Source organism: Canis lupus, chromosome 31, assembly GCF_011100685.1.
Source record: "Canis lupus familiaris isolate Mischka breed German Shepherd chromosome 31, alternate assembly UU_Cfam_GSD_1.0, whole genome shotgun sequence".
Classification (NCBI taxonomy): domain Eukaryota; kingdom Metazoa; phylum Chordata; class Mammalia; order Carnivora; family Canidae; genus Canis; species Canis lupus.
The window spans coordinates 710,065-734,016 of NC_049252.1; the positions used below are offsets into that span (position 1 = coordinate 710,065).

Consider the following 23,952-nt stretch of genomic DNA (forward strand, 5'->3'; position numbering starts at 1 on the left):
CATCGCTGCTATAAACATCAGGGTGCAGGTGTCCCAGCATTTCACTGCATCTGCATCTTTGGGGTAAATCCCCAGCAGGGCAATTGCTGGGTCATAGTGCAGCTCTATTTTTAATTCTTTGAGGAACCTCCACACAGTTTTCCAGAGTGCCTGCACCAGTTCACATTCCCAACAGTGCAAGAGGGTTCCTCTTCCTCCACATCCTCTCCAACATTTGTTGTTTCCTGTCTTGTTAATGTTTACCATCTAGCCCTGGACTTTTGTGTTTTGGGAGGTTTTTGATGACTGCTTCAACTTCCTCACTGGTTATTGGCCTGTGCAGGTTTTCTTTATCTTTCTGTTCAAGAAAGATGATTCTGTTTCTGTTTGGTTATTTGTAGTTTTCCAGAAACGCCTCCATTTCTTCTAGATTGCCTAATTTGTTGGCTTATAGCTCATAATACATTTTTAAAATTGTTTAAATTTCCTTGGTATTGGTTGTGATCTATTCCTTGTCATTCATTATTTTATTAATTTGAGTCTTTTTTCTTTTTAATAAGGCTGGCTAGATGTTTATCTATCTTATTAATTCTTTCAAAGAACCAACTCCTGGTTTTGTTGATCTGCTCTGTAGTTCTGGTCTCTATATCATTGATTTCTGCTCGAATCTTTATTATCGCTCTTCTTCTGGTTGGTGTAGGCTTTATGTGCTGTTCTTTCTCCAAATGCATTCCAAATACCTTGTGTATTTGAGTTTTTTCCAAGTTTTTGAGGGAGGCTTGTATTTTGATTTATTTCCCTCTTAGGACTGCTTTAGCTGTATCCCAAAGACTTTGAATGGCTGTATCTTCATTAGTTTCCATGAATCTTTTTAATTCTTATCTAATTTCCTGATTGGCCCATTCATCTTTTAGTAAGATGCTCTTTAAATATATGTGTTTGAATTTCTTCCAAATTTATTCTTATCATTGAGTTCTAGTTTCAAAGCATTGTGGTCTGAAAATATGCAGGGGACAACCCAATCTTTTGGTATCAGTTGAGAGTGATTTGTGACCCAATACGTGGTCTATTCTGAGAAAGTTCCATGTGCACTTGAGAAGAATGTGTATTCAGTAGCATTCGGTGGAAAGTTCTGTAAATATCTGTGAAATCCATCTGGTCCAGGGTATCTTTAAGGCCCTTGTTTCTTTGGTTCATGTTCTGCTTAGAACATCTGTCATTTGCAGAAAGTACCATGTTGAAATCTCCTACTATTAGTGTGTTATTATCTAAGTATGCCTTTACTTTGAATATTAATTGATATACTTGGCAGCTCCCACATTTGGGGGATAAATATTCATGTTTGTTAGGTCTTCTTGTTGGATAGACCCTTTAGGTATGATATAGTGTCCCTCTCCATCTCTTACTACAGTCTTTGGGATAAACTTAATTTATCGGATATGAGGATGGCTACCCCTGCTTTCTTTTGAGGACCACTTGAATGGTAAATGGTTCTCCACCTTTTCATTTTCAGGCTCTAGGTGTCCTTAGGTCTAAAATGAGTCTCTTGTAGACAGCAAATAGATAGGTCTTGCTTTTTTTATCCAGTCTGAAACCCTGTGTCTTTTGATGGGATCATTTAACCCATTCATATTCAGAGTAACTATTGAAAGATATGAATGTACTGTCATCATAATACCTATTCAGTCCCTGTTTCTGAGAACTGTTTCTTTGGGCTTCTTCTGTCTTTTATAGGGTCCTCCTTAATATTTCTTGCAGAGCCAGTTTGGTGGTCACATATTCTTTCAGTTTCTGCCTATCCTGGAAGCTCTTTATTTCTCCTTCTATTCTGAATGACAGCTTGCTGGATAAAGTATTCCTGGCTGCATGTTCTTCTCATTTAGTACCCTGAATATATGCTGTCAGCCCATTCTGGCCTGCCATGTCTCTGTGGAGAAGTCTGCTATTAATCTGGGATTTCTCCCCATATAAGTTAAGAATCTCTTGTCCCTCACTGCTTTAAGGCTTTTCTCTTTATCTTTGGAATTTGCAAATTTCACTATTAAATATTGAGGTGTTGAATGGTTTTTATTGATTTTGGGGGGGAACTGCTCTATCTCCTGGATCTGAATGCCTGTTTCCTTCCCCAGGTAAGGGACATTCTCAGCTATGATTTGTTCAAATATGCTTTCTGGTCCTCTGTCCCTTTCAGCGCCCTCTGGAACCCCAATTAAACGTAGATTTTTCCTTCTGAGGCTGTCATTTATTTCCCTTAACCTTTCCTCAGGGTCTTTTAATTTTTTTTTTCTCTTTTTCCCCAGCTTCCTTCCTTGCCATCAACTTGTTTTCTATGTCACTCATTCTCTCTTCCACGTAATTAACCCTAGTCATTCAGACCTCCAGTTGGATTGCATCTCATTTAATTGATTTTTAATTTCAGCCTGATTAGATCTAAATTCTGCAGTAACAAAGTCTCTAGAGTTCTTAATGCTTTTTTCCAGAGCCACCAGTAACTTTATAATTGTGCTTCTGAATTGGCTCTGACTTCGAATTGTAATCCATATTCGTAACTCTGGGGCAGAGAGTACTGGTTCTGATTCTTTCTTTTCTGGTTAGTTCTTCCTTCTAGTCATTTTGGTCAGTGCAGAGTGGTTGTATGAGTGCGGTGAGTTAAAAATGTCAACTACGACCTAAGTTAAATTCCACCCTAGATTACTCTGATGAGGTCAGAGACCAGAAAATGAAAAAGAAGGTCATAACAGAATAAAACAAAAGGAGCACTAAAGTGAAAAACAAACTTTAAAAGAAAATAGCAAAAAAGAAAAGGCCAAGAATCCCAAGGGAGAAAAAAAAAAGAGAAAAGAAAAAGAGAAGAGAAAAAGCACAAATAAAGAGGAAAAAAAAAGAGAGAAAAAAAAAGAGGAGATAAAGGGCGGGGGGTGGGGGTGGGGGGTGGGACGGACCAGGAAATGGCAGTGGTGAAGAAGTTATAGTGGAGGGAGAATGTAGTCTACCTGAGAGGTCCTAAAGGGCTATCCTCTTGGTTCTGAGTATATTAAGTTCTAAGCATATTAGAAGATGCTCAGTCCCAAATTTACATAGACCAGAAATATTTATAGAGAGCCCCAACACTGACCACCAAAACATAAATGAGATTAAAGAGGGGGGCAGGAATAGAGAATATAATCTAACAGAATGAACCAGCATGGTATCCCACTTGGTTCTGGGTGCATGCTGGTCATGTTTTAGAAGGTATGACCTCCACCATTGTAGAACAAAAGGAGGCAGAGAAAACAAAAAACACAAAACCAAAGCCTGTATCTCATATATCTCCCAAAATTAAATTATGTTGAAGGGAATCTAGAAGTGGAAAATATATCTAAGACCTGTAATTGTAGAAATATGAAAGTCAAAAAGGAAGAAACTTAAAAATGAAGAGTTGGTAAAATATTGTAGTTAAGGTGGGAAAAGAGAAAAAATATTGGAAATTTTTAGGCTGCTATAAAAATGAAAAAAGAGGGGGATGGGGGTACCTTCTGGTTCTATATAGTGTAAATCCCTTGATTTCCCCTGGAGCCTTCCAGCGCTGCTTGGTCGAGAACTTGCTCTTCCTCTGTCCTTCCAGCTGGTTTTCTGAGGGGAGGGGCCTGCTGTGCTCTCAGGTGTATGCACGGGGTGGGGGGGTGGAGATGACTGCCCCTCTGCCGGGGGCTCAGTTGGAGCTGTTTATCCGGTGAGGCCCCTGTCCCCTCGCCGCCCCCCCTCGCCCCAGGCACAGGGTGACACAAGGAGGATCAACAACACTGGTGGAATCCAGGTCTCTAGCCCTGAAGTCAGCTCCCCCAGTAAGCACCCGCAGCTCCCAGTCCACACTGCTCTACGTGCTCCCCAAGTGGGGGCGCTGACCTGTACAGCTCGGGGGTGCCCAGTGGCAGGAGAGTCCTTGCTGTCCTGGGCCCTCCCCACCTCCACTTGTCCCAGGGGTAGCGCAGGCTCAGGGTCTGTGTCCCTGGCGCCTTGGGATCCAGAGCCTGCACTACTGGAATTGCTCTCCCGGGCGCAGCTCCCAAAGGCAGCAGGGCATAGACCCCTCTGCCCAGAGCCCCCCACTGACTGACCGGCTTCACCCCAGGACCTGCCTGGCAGCGGTCCAGCCCTTTCCCGAGATTGGCTACAGTGTGGGTGCGCTCTCCCCGGCGCCCTCCTCTCCCAGTGACCCCGGGAGACTGGAGGCATCCCCGCCCCTCCTGCGCTTCTGCCCTATTTCTCTGCTGAGCACTTTCCCCCCGGGAAGGATCCGTGTGGATTTTTAAAGTTCCCGCATCTCCGGGCGGGGCTCTCCTGTCCCGAGGCTCCTGCCACCCCCCTTAGCCCGGCTCCTCGTGATGCCCCTCCCCCACTCGATTCTTCTTTATTTTATTTTTTTCTGCCTTCCTATCTTGTTAGAAGCGAAAAGCCTTCCCTCTGTAGCGTCCAACCATTCTCTCTTTAAATCTCAGGTCGAATTCATAGGTGTTCGGGATGTTTGGAAGTTATCTAGGTGAGTGGGCAGGGCCGGGTCAGGTGAGGACCCTACTCCTGCGCCAGCTTGCCCTGCCCCCTCGGAAATTTCTAATCTTAAAATCTCATTGCAGAACATTATTTTTATGCAAATGAGAAACCCAGACATACCAGAGTGAGTATTTGAGTATTTGTTTAGGCTTTTAAATCTTGATGTTCAGAATTACATGAAAATAGCTTTACATAAAAATAATATTTGTTTATGATATAGAGTTAAAATAGGTAGTATGGTTTGACAAAATCTTGGAAATAAATTTTTCAATAGATAGAGGGAACAGGAATAATGATAATAACACCTTCCATTGGCCATTCATTATTTATGAACCTCAAGCATATTTTAGGTGGTGTGGTACTGTCATCCATTCAAAGAATTTATTTGATAGTGGGTAAGACAAAGAGTATATAAACAGTATCAATATGACAAGATATATGCTTATAGAGACATATCAAAGTGTAAGGGGAATACTAGCTGAGAAAAACTAACTGGGATGAGGCCTAGGCTGACAAAACTTTATAAAGAACTTTATCTGAAACTACTGGGCATTCACTGGACATAAAGCAGAAAGTGGTGAGAGGCATTCTAATTGGAGAGACTGGTCATGTGGGTACAAAGGAGTGAAAAAAGAAAGTCAAGCAGCTAAGAAAAAGTGTCAGAAGTGAGCTTGGAAAAATATGCAAGGCTAGGGGAGAGAATGCTGAAAAAAATGTGTATTTTTGTTTCTCACCTAGAGAGACATTTTAAAAAATATTTTATTTATTATTCATGAGAGACAGAGAGAGAGAGAGAGGCAGAGACATAGGCACAGGAGGTTCCTCTTAGGAAGCCCAATGCAGGACTTGATTCCTGAGCCACCCAAGGCATCCTGAGAAAGAATCACTGATATATACAGAGCAAGACAACAGCATGAAGGGATATAGCTTCCAGCTATTCTAGAAGAGAATTTGCAGAAACATAGAATACATGTCAATGAATATCTTTTAGTAACACGATCTTATATAATTTTTACAATAATCCTATGAAGTGTGAATTATCATCTCAAAGTCAAATATGGTTATATTAAGTTCCAGAGAGGGGCTTGCCTGGGATGGCCACTGGTAGAGACAAAGATAGGATCTGAAACTCTGCCTGTCTCCTATCATTACTTACGTTTTTTTTTTTTTTTTTTTGGTAGAATTTCCTATCTCAAAGTAGCATCTCTCCACCTACCATTTCCAAACCTTACTGCTTCTTAGGGACATGATTCTGAGATGACCCCTCTCTGGTTTTACAGGGAAGGTGTGGTACAGTCAGACACCAGGTAAAAACACCTCTGTGAGACTAGAATGGTCAATCTTTTGAAGAAGTCACAGTGCTGGAGAAAAGGGAAGAGATGCCAGAGATATTTTGTAAGTAGAACTGAGAGGATATGGTGACCCAATAGGTATATGAAATGAAGGAAAGCTGGGCATTAAGAAATGAATCTTCTGGTTTGGGAGACTGAATATAAAAGATACCATCAACCAACATATAGGATATGGGTGGAGGTACAAGTACCATGATCAGGAGGTTAAGTTTGACCTGAAAACAATGAGACATGCTTTAGTAATTACTCATATAAATTCAGAAGAGAGAAACCAGAGATTTTACCATACCACATTTCATACATTTATTGGTAGTTAATTTATTGCAAGCCCAAGCAAATGAACACTATATATACTAAGCTATAAAATTCATTATCAGTCAGGTCCAGACAACTCTGGGGGTTATTATTTGGGATTATTTAAATATATCAAATACAACTTAAAGCTTTGAAGCAGACACTACTTTTGTGGATGTGAATCCACTGCAAAGTTAATTTATTATGGCTCTTGTCTGAAAAGTTGTTGGGGCAAATAAGAGATTTGAAGAGTAGGAGAACAGATTTTTCCATCATGACATATTTTTATGTGCTTTAGCTATTGCACAATTTGAAAGGATTTGGCATAACATTACTTTTTATGATCATATCATCAAGTCTAAACATCATTTTTGGCTATGAAAGGAAAGAAGTATATTGTTCCTAAGTATAAATATTCAGGAGGTAGGGATGGAAGTTGGAGAGATGAAGAATTCAAACAGAAACAAAAATGGCTTTCCCTTTTTTAGTTTTTGAGAGCTTCCATACAGAATTAACCTGAGCTGAAAATAGGCAGAATTATATCTTTGAATCAATATATTTTTGGTTCTCTGTATTCAAAAGGGATGCCAAGGATGTATTTTGTAAACAAAGACTAGATTTATGGAAGCACACCTAGCACACTGATGATCATATACAGCTGTTTAATCTGATTCCCATAGATTCCAAGACTGTTTCCACTGATGAATTCATACAATTGAATTAATTCATTCACAAGTATTATTGTGCCAGGCAGTACTGTATGTATGGACCTGAGAATAAAACTGGACAAGTCCTTTCCTAATAGGGGAGAGAGACAATAAGAAACCCACATAAATAGAAATATAATATCCAAGAAGACTTTGTGCTATGAAGAGTGCCAAGTAAAAAGGCCTATTTTACATAGATGAGCTTAAAATAGTGGCCAGGAATATGATCATGTAGATTTTATAGGACATGATAAGGGATATATATTATAGTAGAATCAGTAGGACTTGATGATGGATTGAATGAGGATGAGAGGGAAAGGAAGGGGTCACGAATGACACCCATATTTTTGACTTAAGCAACTGAGGATTTAGTGACACTCTAAGAAAAATAGGGAAAATTGGGAGAAACAATTTTAGATAGAACACTGAGAAGTTATCTGGAGATATAGACTGGATATACAAAGATGGTGCAGGGCCATGTGGTGTCTAAGTCTAGAGGTCATGGAGAATTCAGAACTGAGGCTATAAATTTGGAAAACCTCTGTATATGTAAATTTTTTAAGCCATGGGAAAAGTTGAGATAATATGAATGTAGGTAAAGAAGGGAAAAGGACTGAGATTCCAAGAGCATTTCCTACATCTTGAGGTCCTGAAAAGGACAATAAACTGCAAAGTAGACTGCATGGGCCTATAAATTGTTGATATTCTCTATCAACACTGAGAATCAATACCCTGGGAAAATAAAAAACTTTTTAAAAGAATATTAAGGAAACTGGGAACCACTGGGCTTTAAAAATCTAATATATAGAATTACAAATTAGTATAAACTTTAAAGTAATTTCATAGACAGTAATATTTTGGCTATCCATTTAGCAAAAAAAAATTGTTCATTTATTAAATAAATACTTCTAGTTTGGAATTGTAGCTTACATGATATAGTATGCCAGACTGTTTGTTAACAACTATTAAAATCCATATATATATGGCAACAGAGTTATCTAATAGTGCATTAATATCCTAAATAATAGGGACGCCTGGGTGGCTCAATGGTTGAGCATCTGCCTTTGGCTCAGGGCATGATCCTGGGGTCCTGGGATCAAGTCCCTCATCGGGCTTCCTGCGTGGAGACTGATTCTCCCTCTGCCTGTGTCTCTGCCTCTCTGTGTGTCTCTCATGATAAATAAATACAGTCTTAAAAAAATATATCCTAAATAATAACATGTATTTCTTTAAAACTTGAAATTTTATGAAATATTATTTGATTAACTCAGACAACTGTGTAAGGTTTGGAAGGTAAATGTTATTATGATCATTTTGCTAATAAACACACAGGGATTCAGAGAGACTGATTTGAATAATGTCAGCCAGCTAGGTATATAGATCTAAGATCTTATGACTCTTAATCCATTGCTTTTCCTGAGACCACACCATTTGTTGTGTGGTGAGACCACACCATGTGTTGTGTGGTTTGATTTCTCATTTATGCTTAGGATCAGAGGTATGTGTATGGGTTGTGCAGACTGTGTATTGCATAGGTAAGCTATGAATGGTCCCGTCACACTGGGCAGTAAGCAGTCTGAGTAAGATAAGCAGGGGGTGTGATTAAAATACTTTGACCATGACATCTAATAGTCTCAGAAATATGGAGAGGTAAGAGTTAAAACCGACTTGTTATTCTATTAATGAGAACTTCATCTCTCCAAATGAAAAATCGGATCTTCAAAGTGATGATGATTATTAAAATTATTAAGAATCTGATATTCTTTGGTTTTCTTTCTGATACTGTATTTTGTGTCTTTTTCATTTTCTAGAAGAATTTTTCTTAATTTACTTTTTCTTTCATTCATGTTCACTCACTCAAATGTTCTCTTAGCAACATCCTAAGTTCTAGCTGCTTCCAGTAGATTCTTGGGGCTATCTTCCTTGCACCTTTAAACACTACTCACCATTAGTGAACCAATTAGTCAGTGGTGGTGGCCCTTCCTAGAAACAGTATTCATGACTCTCATAATCCCCATTGTCACTTCTGCTTTTAGTTCTTTGATTTACTACATTGTTTTTTAAATCATATTCTCCTTAATTCACAACTTATTTTTCTTCATCATTTAAATCTGAGAATGCTCACCATATTGTGATAGATTGAATCACTGGTTTTTATCACCACTCTGCCTCCTCACGTTCCTGCTCTTGTGAGAAGTCAGCGAGAGGCTCACAGTCCACTTAATCTCACCCTCTCTTCTTAGCTTCTCCTTAAAAAAAATAAATGAAATTATTTCTTTTATATTCTCCCAAAACTTTTCCAGCCAAAATATACCCTGTCTCTGATGTACTGATGTAGTCCTTCCACTTCCTCCCCCACCAATAGCCACTTTTAAAAGTGAAACATCAGGTTTAGAAATCAAAGAAGAGAAAAAGGTGTGTGTGTATGTGTGTGTGTGTGTGTGTGTATGTGTGTGTGGTGAGAGAGAGAGAAAATATAAACTGTAATAGCTGTGTTATGCAATGCATACTAAATAAGGATATTTGGCTATTCTTTTTGTAATGAACATTTATAACAATATTTACCAGACATTGGATAAGATAGAGAACTGGGAACAAATTTAATTATGACATTTGAGAGAATGAATTCATTGACCTGCTCCTTATGAAACTATTCTACACAGGGGAGCAAGACTAGTGCTATCAAAAACGGAAAGGCAATCACAAATATTTGAGATTTTTGGGATTATGGGAGGGCTCTTTTCTAGCAGGTGTGGGACATCAAATCATTAACATTTAATACAGAATGAGTTAATAGCATACTACATTCACGCTTTGTGGGATTAAGGATAGAATACCATAAGGTTGCTAGCTATGTCAGCTGGGGTCAATTTCTCATGGGAAAAAAAAAGTAGCCAATAATTTTGGTCTTTCCTAATTCACAGAGTTGATAAAATCTTTGGAAGTAACTTGAAAAATATAAGGATTGTATAAATATAACTTATTTTAAGCCTTTGTTTTAAAATTGGCAATCCTATTATTGCTTGTATTAATCAGGAAATCAATGAATATAACCTTTGATTTAAAAAAAATTGTTTTATTTGGCATGTTCCAGAGTGCTTACACTGACTTTTGATTTGGTCATATTTAGTATCATTCAAGATAAATTTATTAGTTTTACCTGAATTAGTATTCAAATGGTCATGCAAAACTTACAAAACACAAATAGGGTAATAAATACTACTGCTGGTCAAATTTGTAAATCTTAGCCACTTTATTCTGGGTTTATTCCTTTGCCTTTAAGATAGAAACTAGTAACATTAATAGTAACTAAAAATAATAACACATTTATGAGGTTCATTTAAACCAAGTGTACCAGTATCAACTCTCAAACTTATTCCTTACATTTTACTTCTTAAATTTAAACAATGTAAAAATATGATCCATCTTTTTTATCCATCTTTTTATGAAGTGCTATTAAGTAACTATTCTAAAGCAACATATTACTCTATTTCCAAATATCTAATTGCACCTTTGATGATATGTGACTATCTTAATGCATATTTCTCAACATCTTGGAAATAGCAGTAAGCAATACATCCCATTCTCTGAATTTAATTATAAATCATGGTAAAATGGTTCATAATTCTAGGAAACTAATGTTATTAAAATATCTATTCATGTCTATTTATTTCACTTTTGTCTATCAGATTTTAAGATTTAGTCTTGCTCATTATTATTACTTCCCAAAGTTGGGTTGAAGTATTTCTACTGCTCAAAAGGAAATTAAAATATCTATACAGAAATGTAAAAAAAGCAGAATATTAAAGTTAAAAATTAAAATTTTCAGTGCAATATCCTTGAAAAGAGGTCCAATAAATTTGAATTAAGTTTTTCACATTCAATATTAAATTTGTCTTAATTTTACTAAAGTCTGTAGTTTGTCAATCTTAAGCATGGATTTTGGTAGAAACAGTAATTAATACTGAATCTCATTTTAGGATATTTATAAAATATAAAAACATTTTACTTCATAGAGCTAATGTTCTTTTATTATTACAAACATTAAAACTTTATGATCTTATATGTTGGCATGATGGGGATACTGGTTAATCATAAAGTTTTTTTATTAATAAATAAATTATTTAATTTTCCAGTTATATTTCTTTCTACAATTTGCCATAACCAGCATGAGCAGGGAAAAAAAAAACAAAACAAAACCAGAAGATACTTTGAAAAGGAATAACACTATAATAGTGATTTCAAAGGAAAAAAAGAAGAAAAATAAGAGTCTAGTTAATGAGATAATTTACTAAAATTCTAGCATCCTTCTATGAACCTAAAAGATCCAAACTCACAAATCTGGATGAAAAATAAAACTGCCCTATGAAAATAAGCCAAAAGATAAACCAATTGACACAAATATATAAAAATATTCAAGGGTTGAGAATAAAATCTTATTGTCTTATGCCAATTGGATTAGCAATTAAATTCTTTTATGTGAATCAGGTTGTGGAGAAATGAATACAACCATACAAATTTACAATAACAATTTGTCAAATTCTTTTCAAAAGAATCTTGGCAATAAGCAACATGTCCCAATAATGTTCATATTATTTGACTAGTAATACTACTGCTGGATATTTATCATGCAGAAATAATTTAAATGAAGTAAAATAGTATGCATATGAGACTGAGCTGTTTATAACAGTGAAAAACCTGAATTAAACTCTCTATGTTGTTCTATCGGGAACAAGAAGTTAAAGGATATTTTTCTTGTTCCTTCGAATATTAGGCCAAGATTGAAGCCAGAAAGCAACAAAAACCAATAAATCTGATGATAAGGTTCTATAAGTTTCAATAAATTGTTAAAGCTAGTCAAATTCCTGCAGTGCATACAGAGAGGATTCCAAAGTTACTCCGTGCTAAAGACTGAATATTTATGTCTCCCCCAAATTCATTATGTTGAAACCTGATCCTCAATGTGATGGTATTAGAAGGTGGGGCCTTTGGGAAGTGATTAGGTATGAGGGTGGAACCCTCATGAATGAGATTAGTGTCCTTTAAAAAAGAGCCCAGAAAGCTCCCTCTTCTCCTCTTCCCTGAGAGGATTAGAAGAAGGAAGACAACCATCTGTAAACCAGGAAACAAGCTCTAGATACTGAATCTGTGACTACTTTGATCTGAGACTTCCTTGCCTCTAGAATTGTTAGAAATAAATTTCTGTTGCTTGTAAACCACCACGTCTATGGTATGTTGTTATAGCATCTTGAACTAAGACATTCCATTATATCCTTTCCTCGCATATGGAAGTGAGATGAAACAATAAGGTTCCTAGTGAGCAAAACTTAAGGAGGTACATACAGAGTCCTGAGAGTAAATGCCTCCTTAAATATTTTGCTCTAGACTTCTTCACTAGTTGATTATTGGTTTAGCTTATAGACTCCATGGAATGTCTGTGGGATACACAAACATGGGAAAGCATAACTAGAGTGAGGAAGAGAAAGGGGAGTAGGGAAGAGGGGGCTGAAGGAGGACTGGTAGTGGAGGAGCCTAAGAGCCCATTATTTGGCATGGTGGGGTTTCAGGTCTCCTGTGGAGATCTGGGATGACATTTAAGTCTATGCTGTCATCTTCCAAAATTTCTTGTGTTCCACAGATCCTTCTGCTTCTGGAGTTGCCTTACTCTGTGAGCAGCCTTCATGGTGCAGTACTGACAGGATGTTTCAAATACAGAATTGTCCAGATTTTCCTTCAACATACAGGAAATATGCAACCTTGTTGTGTTAAACAGTGGGTTGACTCTTCACTGTCATTCTGCCATCAGTCCTATTGCCTTGTACATGGATTATTTTTAAAGTTCCTATCACAAACTCTCTGGACTCTGTCATTTGGTATCAGTACTGTCAATATGTGGAAAAAAGTCTGAAGATGTGTCTTACATATGCATGTACTTAGTACAGCTCTTTACAGATTCTCTGATTCATTCATTTACATCTCAGCTAAGGTTTCTCTGTTGAGAGCTCTTCAAACATGAAGCAAATAAATATGTACAGAATTCCCAGAGTTACACTGCCATTTGTATAATTCTTTAAAGCAACCAAAAGTAAATCACAAAAACTCTTGTTTTCCTTCCTGATACTGGTGTCTCTTTGGGATCCTATAAAAGCAGGGTGCCATTCTCAAGGTTATCAGAGAGTTTTCAGAGAAAAAATGCTTGTCAATCCCTTGTCTGACAAAGAATATCTTTCTATTAGTTCTCCTGGATTTGACAGAGCTGTGCTTTATATAGCATGGCTTCATCAGCAACATGAGCAGTAGTACCGAAGCAGCATCTGCAAACGCAATGAATGATGAAAAATTTGACGTATATTTTGAAACACCTTAGAAATCTTACCCTTTGTCTTCTTTAACTTATTATTTTTTATGCTTTTTATTTTTATTTTTGTTTTTTAAAGATTTTATTTATTTATTCATGAGAGACACAGAGAGAGAGAGGCAGAGACATAGGCAGAGGGAGAAGAGGTTCCGTGCTGGGAACCTGAGGTGGGACTCGATCCCAGGTCCCCAGGATCAGGCCCCAGGCTGAAGGCGGCGCTAAACTGCTGAGCCACCTGGGTTGTCCTTCTTTAACTTTTTAGATTAAAATTTCCTTTAGGTCACTTGGAGTGAAGGTATCCAAAGATTGCCAGAGCAGAGGTTGAGTCACATTCCAGCTGTGCATCTCATTTGTAAAATTTAACAGTTTGCATGATGTCAAAAGCATTGCTTAGCTCATATAGAACAGAACACAAAAAGCCAGAGCTCTCAGCAATTCAACAAGTGTAGCACTCCCACCTAATATAGTTTCAAGGAGTTGTAAATGTTTTGCTAGCTAAAATGCATACTATTTTGCATAGTAGTTTTGTAATGGATATGGATGATAAAGGACTACTGCTTGACTCTTCTTGCTGTGTATCAGTTTTTTTTTTTATTACTTCCAATCCTGTTTATAACCATTCAGAAAATCATTATCACTACTAAAGATGACTTTTATTGACTATTTGTATATAATGATATGTATCATATAAAGATGCACTTTCCATATTCAGGAACCTAAAGTCTAAGAGGACAATAATGATGTAGTATAAGAAAATTAAGAAAGCTAGTTGAATGAAGTTAATACGTCCTCTGGTAGTATTCAGTTGCAGGGCTACCAAATCAGCAAAACCAATACTTTTCCTATACATTGGGAAATGTAGGAATCAGTAAGGATGATGAATCTGGCAGCATTTAATTTCATTTGTGTATAGACGTGAATGTGCCTGCATGCATTTGTGTAGCTATTTGGAACTTCAGAAAAATTATGGACTCATAACATTCAAACTGGTCTACTTTGTGCATATAATACTTTTTGTTTACAAAACATTTCTGTAATTCATTTTATTATTTTGATACAATTTTGAGATTTTAAGGAAGCTAAAAATTAGAGCTCTTTGCTGGTAAATTAAACAGAGATGCAAAATGTTTACAGACTTTAATAGAGTGATACTATTAATAAGACGCCCAGGGAGTATTAATTCACTGAATTTTCATTTGCTTATTAAATATGCATATGATGCTTTTTTATACCTTATTTTAGTTAGTAGTTACTGAGTACACCATAATTAAAGACATATTCCTTGCCTTTCAGAAGACCATGGCATAATGAGGGTGGGAGAGATATTTTTATATATAATCTACACCTAAATAGTAATAAGTTCAAATATAAATATATACAAATAGGAGTGGTGAAAGGCCAGTAAGTTGAAAAACAATTTGTAGAGAGATTCTAGGAAGATTTTGTTGAAAATGTGATTGCTAGGTTGTTCTCAGTTGAGAAATTCAGACTGGCAGATTTTTTTTTTTAAGATTTTATTTATTTATTCATAAGAGACACACACAGAGAGAAAAAGAGAGGCAGAGACACAGGCAGAGGGAGAAGCAGGCTCCATGCAGGGAACCTGACATGGAACTCGATTCCAGGTCTCCAGGATCACACCATCGGCTGAAGGCGGCGCTAAACCGCTGAGCTACCCGGGCTGCCCAAGGTACTTGATTTTATCACTCCTCTTCCTCCTTGCTTTTGCCAAACCTATTGCCTTTCAAGAATTACCCTTCAAAAATTAAAAAAAAAAAAAAAAACAAATTCTATAGAAAGAACAGTTAAAAGTCAAGGAAAAGACGAATGTGTATTCAGTTGTGTTCTGATGTAAAGTTCTGTAGATATCTGTGAAATCCATCCGGTCCAGTGTATCATTTAAGGCCCTTGTTTCTTTAGTGATGTTCTGCCTAGAATATCTGTCATTTGCAGAAAGTACCATGTTGAAATCTCCTACTATTAGTGTATTATTATCTAAGTAGGTCTTTACTTTGAATATTAATTGATTGATATACTTGGCAGCTCCTACATTAGGGGCATGAATATTCATGTTTGTTAGGTCTTCTTGTTGCATAGACCCTTTAGGTATGATATAGTGTCCCTGGCCGGATGAGAAATGGGTGTTATACATATAGTTGGCACATCGAACTCCAATAAAAAAATAAGAGCACAAAGGATAACTATAACCACAAAAATTTGATTAAAGATATATAATATAATATGATATAATGATAGTAGAAGACTTCAGTACTCCACAATCAATAACGGAGACAATCAGTAAGGTAAAACATCATTTGAACAACATTAGAATAAATGGAACTAATGGACATGTACAAAATGTTTTACCCAACAGCAGAATAAACATTCTTCTTGAGTGCATGTAGAATAGCTTCCAGGACAGATTACATGCTAGGTCATAAAACAAATCTCAACAAATTTAAGAAGGGTAAAATCATTCTAAGTATCTTTTCCAGCCATAATATCAGAAGACTACAATAACAAAAGGAAAATGAGAAAATCCACAAATGCATGGAAGTTAATACACTCTTAAACAACCATTGAGTCAAAAATGAAATCAAAGGGAAACTTAGAAACTATCTTGAAACAAATGAAAATAAAAACACAATATACCAAAATCATAGAGTACAGCAAAGCAGTAGGAAGAGAGAATTATATAGTAATAAATGTCTATATTAAAAAATAAAAAAGATCTTAAACAATTTAACTCTACTTCTCAAGGAATTAAAAAAGATAGAACAAACATCCTAAAGTTAGCAGAATAAATAAATAAAAAGGTTAGAGCAATAATAAATGAAATAAATAGTAAAAAAAAATAGAAAAAAATCACTGAGTTGGTTTTTATGAAAAGATCAACAAACTGACAAATCTTTAGTTAGACCAATCAAGAAAAAAGAGAGAAGACTCTTAAATAAAATAAAAAACAAAAGAGATATTACAAGTGATGCCCCAGAAATTAAAAAAAAATGATCATAAGAGGCTACTGTGAATAATTATAACCAATGAATTAGAAATGTAAAATAAATGGATAAATTCATAAAGACCTGTAATAGAACAAGACTGAATCAAAAAGAAATAGATGGGGGATCCCTGGGTGGCGCAGCGGTTTGGCGCCTGCCTTTGGCCCAGGGCGCGATCCTGGAGACCCGGGATCGAATCCCACGTCGGGCTCCCGGTGCATGGAGCCTGCTTCTCCCTCTGCCTGTGTCTCTGCCTCTCTCTCTCTCTCTCTGTGACTATCATAAATAAATAAAAATTAAAAAAAAAAAAAAAAGAAATAGATGGAACTGGAGGGGATTATGCTGAGTGAAGTAAGTCAGTCGGAGAAGGACAAACATTATATATTCTCATTCATGTGGGGAATATAAATAATAGTGAAAGGGAATATAAGGGAAGGGAGAAGAAATGTGTGGGAAATATCAGAAAGGGAGACATAACGTAAAGACTGCTAACTCTGGGAAATGAACTAGGGGTGGTAGAAGGGGAGGAGGGTGGGGGGTGGGAGTGTTTGGGTGACGGGTACTGGGGGTTATTCTGTATGTTTGTAAATTGAACACCAATAAAAAAAATGCTAAAAAAAAAAAGAAATAGCATGAATAGATGAATAACAAATAAGGAAATGGAATAAGAAATAAAAAATATTCTATCAAAGAAAAAGCCCAGGACCAGATGACTTCCCTAGTTAATGCTACCAAACATTAAAAAAATTAATACCAATCTTTCTTAAACTCTGCTAAAAATAGAAGAGGAAACACTTCCAGACTCATTTTATGAGGCCAGCATCACCCTGATATCAAAGCCTAATAAAAGATACCATAAAGAAAGAAAATTTGCCAATTTCTCTGATGAATGTAGATGCAAAATTCTTCAACAAAATATTCACAAATCAAATTCAACAGTACATTATAAGGATCATATACATGGACCAAGTGGGGTTTATACCTGAGATACAAAGATGGTTTAACATATGCCAATGAATCAGTGTGATACTATATTAGAAGAATGAAGGCTAAAAATTACATAATCATCTCAACAGATGCAGAAAAAGCATTTGACAAAATCAATACACTTTCATGATAAAAACTCTCAACAAATTAGGTATAAAAGGAATTTACCTCAACACAATAAAGGTCTTATACAAAAAACTCACAGCTAACATCATACTCAATGGTGACAAACCGAAAGCTTTTCCTCTAAAATCTGGAGCAAGACTAGGATGCCTGCTCTTGTCGTTTCTATTCAACATAGTACTAGAAGTCTTAGCCGGGACAATCAGGCAAGAAAAAGAAAGGAATCCAAAGCTGAGAAGAAGAAGTAAAATTACCTCTGTTTGCAGATGACACAATCTTATATGTAGAAAATCCTAAGGATTTCACACACATACAACAAAACCCCTATTAGAACTAAAAAATGAATTCAGCAAAGTTGCGGAATACAAAATCAGCATACAAAAATTAAATGTGTTTTCGTATGCCAATCACCCTGAGATCATGACCTGAGCCAAAATCAAGAGCCAGCCACTTACGTGACTGAGCCACCCAGGTGCCCCAGTTAGGTTTATTTCTGAATATTTTGTTAAGCGTCCTTATTACCAAAAAAAATAAAGAGGGCAAGATAAAACTTTTGGAATTGATGGATATGTTTATGGCATAGATTGTGGTGATGTTTTCACACATGTACTTATCTTAAAACATATCACGTTGTATACATACCTAAATACAGCTTTTTATATGCCAATTGCACCCCAGTAAAGTGGTTTTTTAAAAAAGAGAACTTCTATAAATTATAGCAACTACTGCCAAGCAATAAGATAGGATGAAAATTGAAGGCTGTTTTCTGAATTTATCAATTTGGAGGTCCCTGATGATTTCAATAAGAACAATTAGAAGAGAATGATATCTCCCTAGCCACTCAGCTAAGTCCTTCTTCTCCACTAGAATCATATTTGCACATGTCTTTTGCTTAATCCCATTCTCTTGTCATGCTTCAAATACCTCAAGGCATGGTTCTCTGCAAATGAAACTCAAAAAATTAATCCAAGCTAATCACTGAAAGAGAGTAGGTTGGCTAACTTATTCCTCAATGAAAGCTTGGATAATAGTCCTGAAATACCTACCTAGATAACTTTTGTTTTATATAGCAGAAAGGGCAAAAGCACCATTGAAATGAAAAACATTTCAATGTCTCTCTGCTGATAAGTTGTATCCCTATACCATCCATGTATAATTGTCAGTAGTTTCCTTTTCCATAAAATGAGATGATGTTTTCTTTTTAGTATTGATTTGGGAATTAAATAGAAACATATATAAAGCAGCAAAATAGAATTATATTTCTGCAAAATAGAATTATATTTATTTCTACAGTTATATTTCTACAAAATAGAAACTCTGCCATAGGCTCATTTGTTGATCACATACCAAGCTATTTTTGAAGTATATTTCCTAATCCTACCCTGGGTCTAGTTTGTATTTGAAATATATTAGGTTACTTGCTTTTTCATTAAAAGAAATCTTATACTTTTGTGTTAATTCATTTTTTTGTTATTTGATTCACTGAAAATACCCCAAATCTGACAATTTCCATTGATCAAAATCCTGCAAGTATCATTTTAAATGTCAGGCTTTTAAGTCTTTTCCTGTTTATTATAGCCAAAATTTATTTTCTCCCATGCATTCCCATAACATATTATTTTTACCTTTTGCAGAATTGTATTTTTGTGGCAAATACAATAGGTTGATCCACTCAATACCCTTTCCACATTCTTTGTCTCCTTTTCCTTCACCATAGAGGCTGCAAATGATAAGCAACAGCACTGAGTCATAAACCTTATCCATGTGCTATTGTCCCGTCCCCTTGCTTCTTCAAAGTCTTGTGCTTATTTTAACACTTCAAATATGGAAAAGAAAACAAATGTAGGTAAATCTTCTTGAATTCTTCCTGTGGTGTCTGCATTTCTCAAGAATTCTCCTTCCTATATAAAAGCCATTTTTTTGAAAAGATTATTTTACTTATTTAAGAGAGAGAGAGAGGGAGACAGCAGTGTAGGGGGAAGGGCAAAGGGAGAGGGAAAGAGTCTCAAGCAGAACATGGAGCTAGACATGGGGCTCAATCTCATGACCCTGACATAATGGCCTGAGATGAAATGAAACCAAGAGTCAGACACTTAACCAACTGCACCACCCAGGTGCTTCTAAAAGCCATTTTTCAGGTTGCTACATAGGTGTTAGGTGTGCCAACACTAGAGACATGACCCATTTCCTTACTAATTATATTGCATCAACTCTGACCTCATTTTACTACATTCCAATGAGTAAGGACAGGAAAAAGGAAATGAGTAGCACAGAAGATGGAGAAAAAATTATTATTATTTACTTATATATCAGCTACATTCTTAGTTATTGTATCTTTTAGTCATCACAAGATGCCTGCGAAATAGCTTTCATTATTCAGAATTTTACAGATGAATATAGTAAGGCTTAGATAAATTAGGTTATTTTGCATAAAATCACACACTAGGTGGTGACGCTGGGATTGAAGCCCATCAGCTTCTGATTCTAATGGTTTCAATGGTCTTGGATTGCATCACTCTTCAATACTTTATATATGAAACTACCTACCACCAGGTACAAAATACCCTTTATTTTTTTACCAGTTAGGTCTTTCATAGCCTGGTAATCATTTTTAGAAATGTTACTAAGATTACACTAGAGGTATGCTGGAGTTAGTCCCCACTGGCTGTAAGTCATCAGGTACATTTCTTCCCAACTGTGTTCAGTGAGTTCACTTTGGTAATTTGGAACTGATTATGTCAGAAGCATCTATACTGTTGGCACTATGAAAACTCTACAAATGTGGGCTCTTGCTCTCCCTCCTTGTTGGTTGATAAACATTTACCAGAATACCACTAGTTTCAAAACATTTTCATCCAAAAGCATTGTTAGAAATAATTTTAACATTAATCTCTTTCCTTTACTATTATATATCTTCCAGAACTGAGTTTTCATCTGTTGACATTTGAAACATTATTGTCATGTCCTTCATGCTTCAAAGACTTCCCACTATTACAAAATAAAACCCATCAATTTCCTTTTTTCCTCTAATGTATTCATAGTCCTACCATGCCCCCTTTTAAAATTGCAACTTAAATGTTTAGTTGTGCCAAGAGCTATTGAATCAAGCAGTTTGAGCACTTTGTAGGAATGCTTCTTTTCACAACACATCTCTATCAAATGTCCTGAAAATAATCAAACCATTTGTTCCCTTCACTTCTATCAGGCTACACAATCTTAGAAATGATAAGAAATTTAAACAGTGATTTATATCAATTTCTAATAGATTGCATATCAACTCCACTTGGCCATGATACTGAAAAGAATAAACTAATTAAGAAATTATCCATCAATATCAAAAGATTGTGACAAAAGAAGAAAGAAGGAAACGCTGAAATTTTTTTGGTCTAGGTACAATGGAATGTTATATTTAAAGTAGCTAATCACAAATGTAAGGTAAGCTCATCTATTAAAAGGGGAAAAGTATCCAGATTGAATGTCCAGATTGGGTAAAAATAAAAGCTAATAATATTTTCCTTGTAAGAAAAATTCAATTTAAAATGATTCAGGCCAACAACTTGAGGCAAACCTAAAGAAAAGAAAGACAATAAGGCTAATATTAAACAAGATGAATTCAATGAAGGAAAAAGAGAAAGTAAATTTCATGTAGGAAAACTAGACAACCATATATCTTTAAGTGCCCAATAATCAAGCACCACAATATCCAAATAGTAAGTTTAGTGTCCACTGGCAAATAGACAACTACAATTGTAGAAGGAAACTTTAATGGATCTCTATAAACAAGTAACAGATTAATCATATAAAATAACAAGAGAAGTGATATAAATAGTGCTAAATTTTAGTGCCATATATAGCACATAATTCATTCTTTCAAGTGTGCAGTGATATTTTACACAAGCTAAACATATATAAACCAAAAATCCCCAAGACCTTACATAAGCATCTCAAATAGAAATCATGCTGGCCACATTTTCTGACACAATATAATACTAAGAATAACCATGAATTGAAAATTTTAAACACAAAAACCTAAAACTTTGTCACTCATAATTGCTTCTTCAAAATAACTTATAAATTAAAGAAGAACATTAGAATTCAATGGTACACTATTTGGTTTGTACTATCGAGAATGATATTTAGTAGTTCTAATGGAATAGATTTATGAATTATATACTATTGTTTTTGCTTAAAACATAAACCAGACAAAATTTCTGGATTCTGAATATATTACTGCCTATTTTAAATAGCCAAGAGAATAAAAAGTCTATTTATTTAACAAAAAACTTAGAAAATTAAATAGATTAAAGATAAATGAATAAAAATAAATGAGCATTTGTTTTAGCACTTTTCTGTGAACTAACCTTAATAACCACATGAAGATGTGATAAGAAATAATCATGTCATCTTACTATTCCATAACATAAAATACTTAGGAAAAATCCAAATAAGAAATGTGTAGAACTCATGAGAAGTCTATTATAAAACTTTATTCACAATATGAAATCAGTCTTAAGTAAATGGAGAGATATCATATTCTTTCATGGGAAATCCAGTTAGTCTTTCCCCACTAAATGTATTTAAAATGCTTATTCCAATAAAAATCTTAACTTATTTGATATCTCAGAAAATTGGCCATGCTCACTAAGGAAAAATATGTAAAATTGTGAGGAAGAATGATAGAAAACCTTTGCCATACATTTGCTAAAATAATGCACAATTCACAATAACTAAAAGTAATGCAGGTGTTGTAACAATGAGAGACAGCAACTAGACACAACTGATCACTGCAAAGAGAAGCATCTAGTAGGTGACAGATTTAATATTTCATACCAATGAAGATAAAATGACTTTTTAAAAGATGGTATTGAGGCAACAGGGTAAATCTTTAGGAAGAAAAGGTCATACATGATAAATAAAAATGAATTAAGGGTTGATCAAAGAGCTAACTAGAAAATAAGATAAAAAATATTGGAAAATATCAATGTATATCCAACTGATCTTGGAATGGAAAGTTGTAAACTTACTTCTGGTTTCAGGAAGCTAAACCAAACCAAGGCAAAAAACTGAAATGTCAAACTACATAAAATTTAAACCTAAGTGCCATCAGTAATTACCATGGAACAAGTTCAAAGGTACCAACAAAAGGGAAAATTTATAGCATATGACAAACAAAGCTTTGGAAAAACATAAACATATCCATAGTAAAAGCAAAAAAAGCACGGATAATTCAAAAAGTAGAAATTCAAATGACCATAAAAATTTAAAAAATTAGATTCAATCTTATAAGTAATCAAAGGAAAAATACACCAATATCAACAAGAGATATATAATTTTGGCTATCAATTCAGCAAAAGTTTGTAAAAAACTAAGCTGTAATACTCAATTCTTGTGAAAATATAATTACAGAGACTTTTGTTTTTTTTTCTTTTTCTTTTTACTCTTTTTCTTTAGTTTTATATATTCATGTTTTCAATAATGATGAAAATATAATTAGAATAATATCATATTTTTATATATTGGAAGCATCTGTAAAGAATGTAGTATGAGAGAAAATACTTTTCAGTTTTAAGTGTAGATTTTGCAATTCAGGGCAGCCGGGGTGGCTCAGTGGTGTAGCACTGCCTTTAGCACAGGGCCTGATCCTGGAGACCCAGGATCGAGTCCTGCGTTGGGCTGCCTGCATGGAGCCTGCTTCTCACTCTGCGTGTGTCTCTGCCCCTCTCTCTCTCTGTGTGTCTCTCATGAATAAATAAATAAAATCTTTAAAAAAAAATTTTTTGCAATTCATTTTTGTTTTAAACCTAACAATGAAAATGATAAAATGTACCTTAAAAAAGAATTCAGAGGAGGATGCAGTTTTTTCTCAAATACTTTAGGGTCAAAGGGCAACATATTCTACAGTTGAGAGATGATTGGATTAAAGTGAAATGTGGATTTGTTTCCCCCCACCGAGCCAGTCCCAGAATTTAGGACAAAATATTTAAAGTCTCTGGGTATCACTTATTTCTTCTGTAAAATGGGCATAATCATTCCTGCCTGGATATGAAAATAATATACAATAAAACATTGGAAAGCAACTATAAAAACTATCAAACAGTTAGTTTGCAAGCCATTTTGATTACACTCATGGAATTATATATAGTTCTGATTTTGTTGATTTTTCTTCTACTCAATGAATTTGTGTCCAGGGCAAGAGCATTCCTTCTACTTGACATTTTCATTTTGTGAGTCCAATACCATTTTTATGCTACAGACAATCATATATTTATCCGTTCAGAAAACACTTCCCTACTGTTTTACTGTGAATTCTGCATATGTGTATCTTACATTAAATTAGATGCTTTTCCAAAAGCTCTAATGTTCCAACATGTGATAGTGGTTTTAATCCAATTTCCTTAGCCACTGCAGAATTTCTGCCTGTCTACAAGTTTACAATGGTGTGAAACACTTGATACTTTTATACTATATATATATATATATATATATATATATATATATATATACTTTTATACTATACACGTGATACTTTTTAAAAAGTGCAACAGTCTTGACAGACTTTTCTCCACTTAGGTCCTGAGGTAGCAAGAATGTTTAATGAAAGGTTGCAAATGCTTTTAAGTGAC

General features: G+C 35.3%; 1 protein-coding gene across 14 annotated transcripts in view; it reads right to left on the reverse strand.

The window, feature by feature from the left end:
• The window catches only part of HTR1F (5-hydroxytryptamine receptor 1F), a 156,096-nt gene that overhangs the window by 122,715 nt on the left and 9,429 nt on the right, over window positions 1-23,952 (reverse strand). For 4 of the 14 annotated variants that reach the window (XR_005382038.1, XM_038581173.1, XM_038581172.1 and 1 more), the window contains exons 2-3: window positions 18,955-19,049; window positions 8,988-9,111 (exon numbers count right to left, since the gene is read on the reverse strand). The exons of 1 other annotated variant lie outside the window; for it this stretch is intronic. The gene's annotated coding sequence lies outside the window, so the exon portion shown is untranslated. Of the gene's footprint in view, window positions 1-3,396; window positions 5,449-8,987; window positions 9,112-9,917; window positions 13,177-14,822; window positions 14,977-18,954; window positions 19,050-23,952 lie in introns of those variants that run through there. 9 more of the 14 variants (XM_038581178.1, XM_038581177.1, XM_038581176.1 and 6 more) reach the window with 5 other exon arrangements.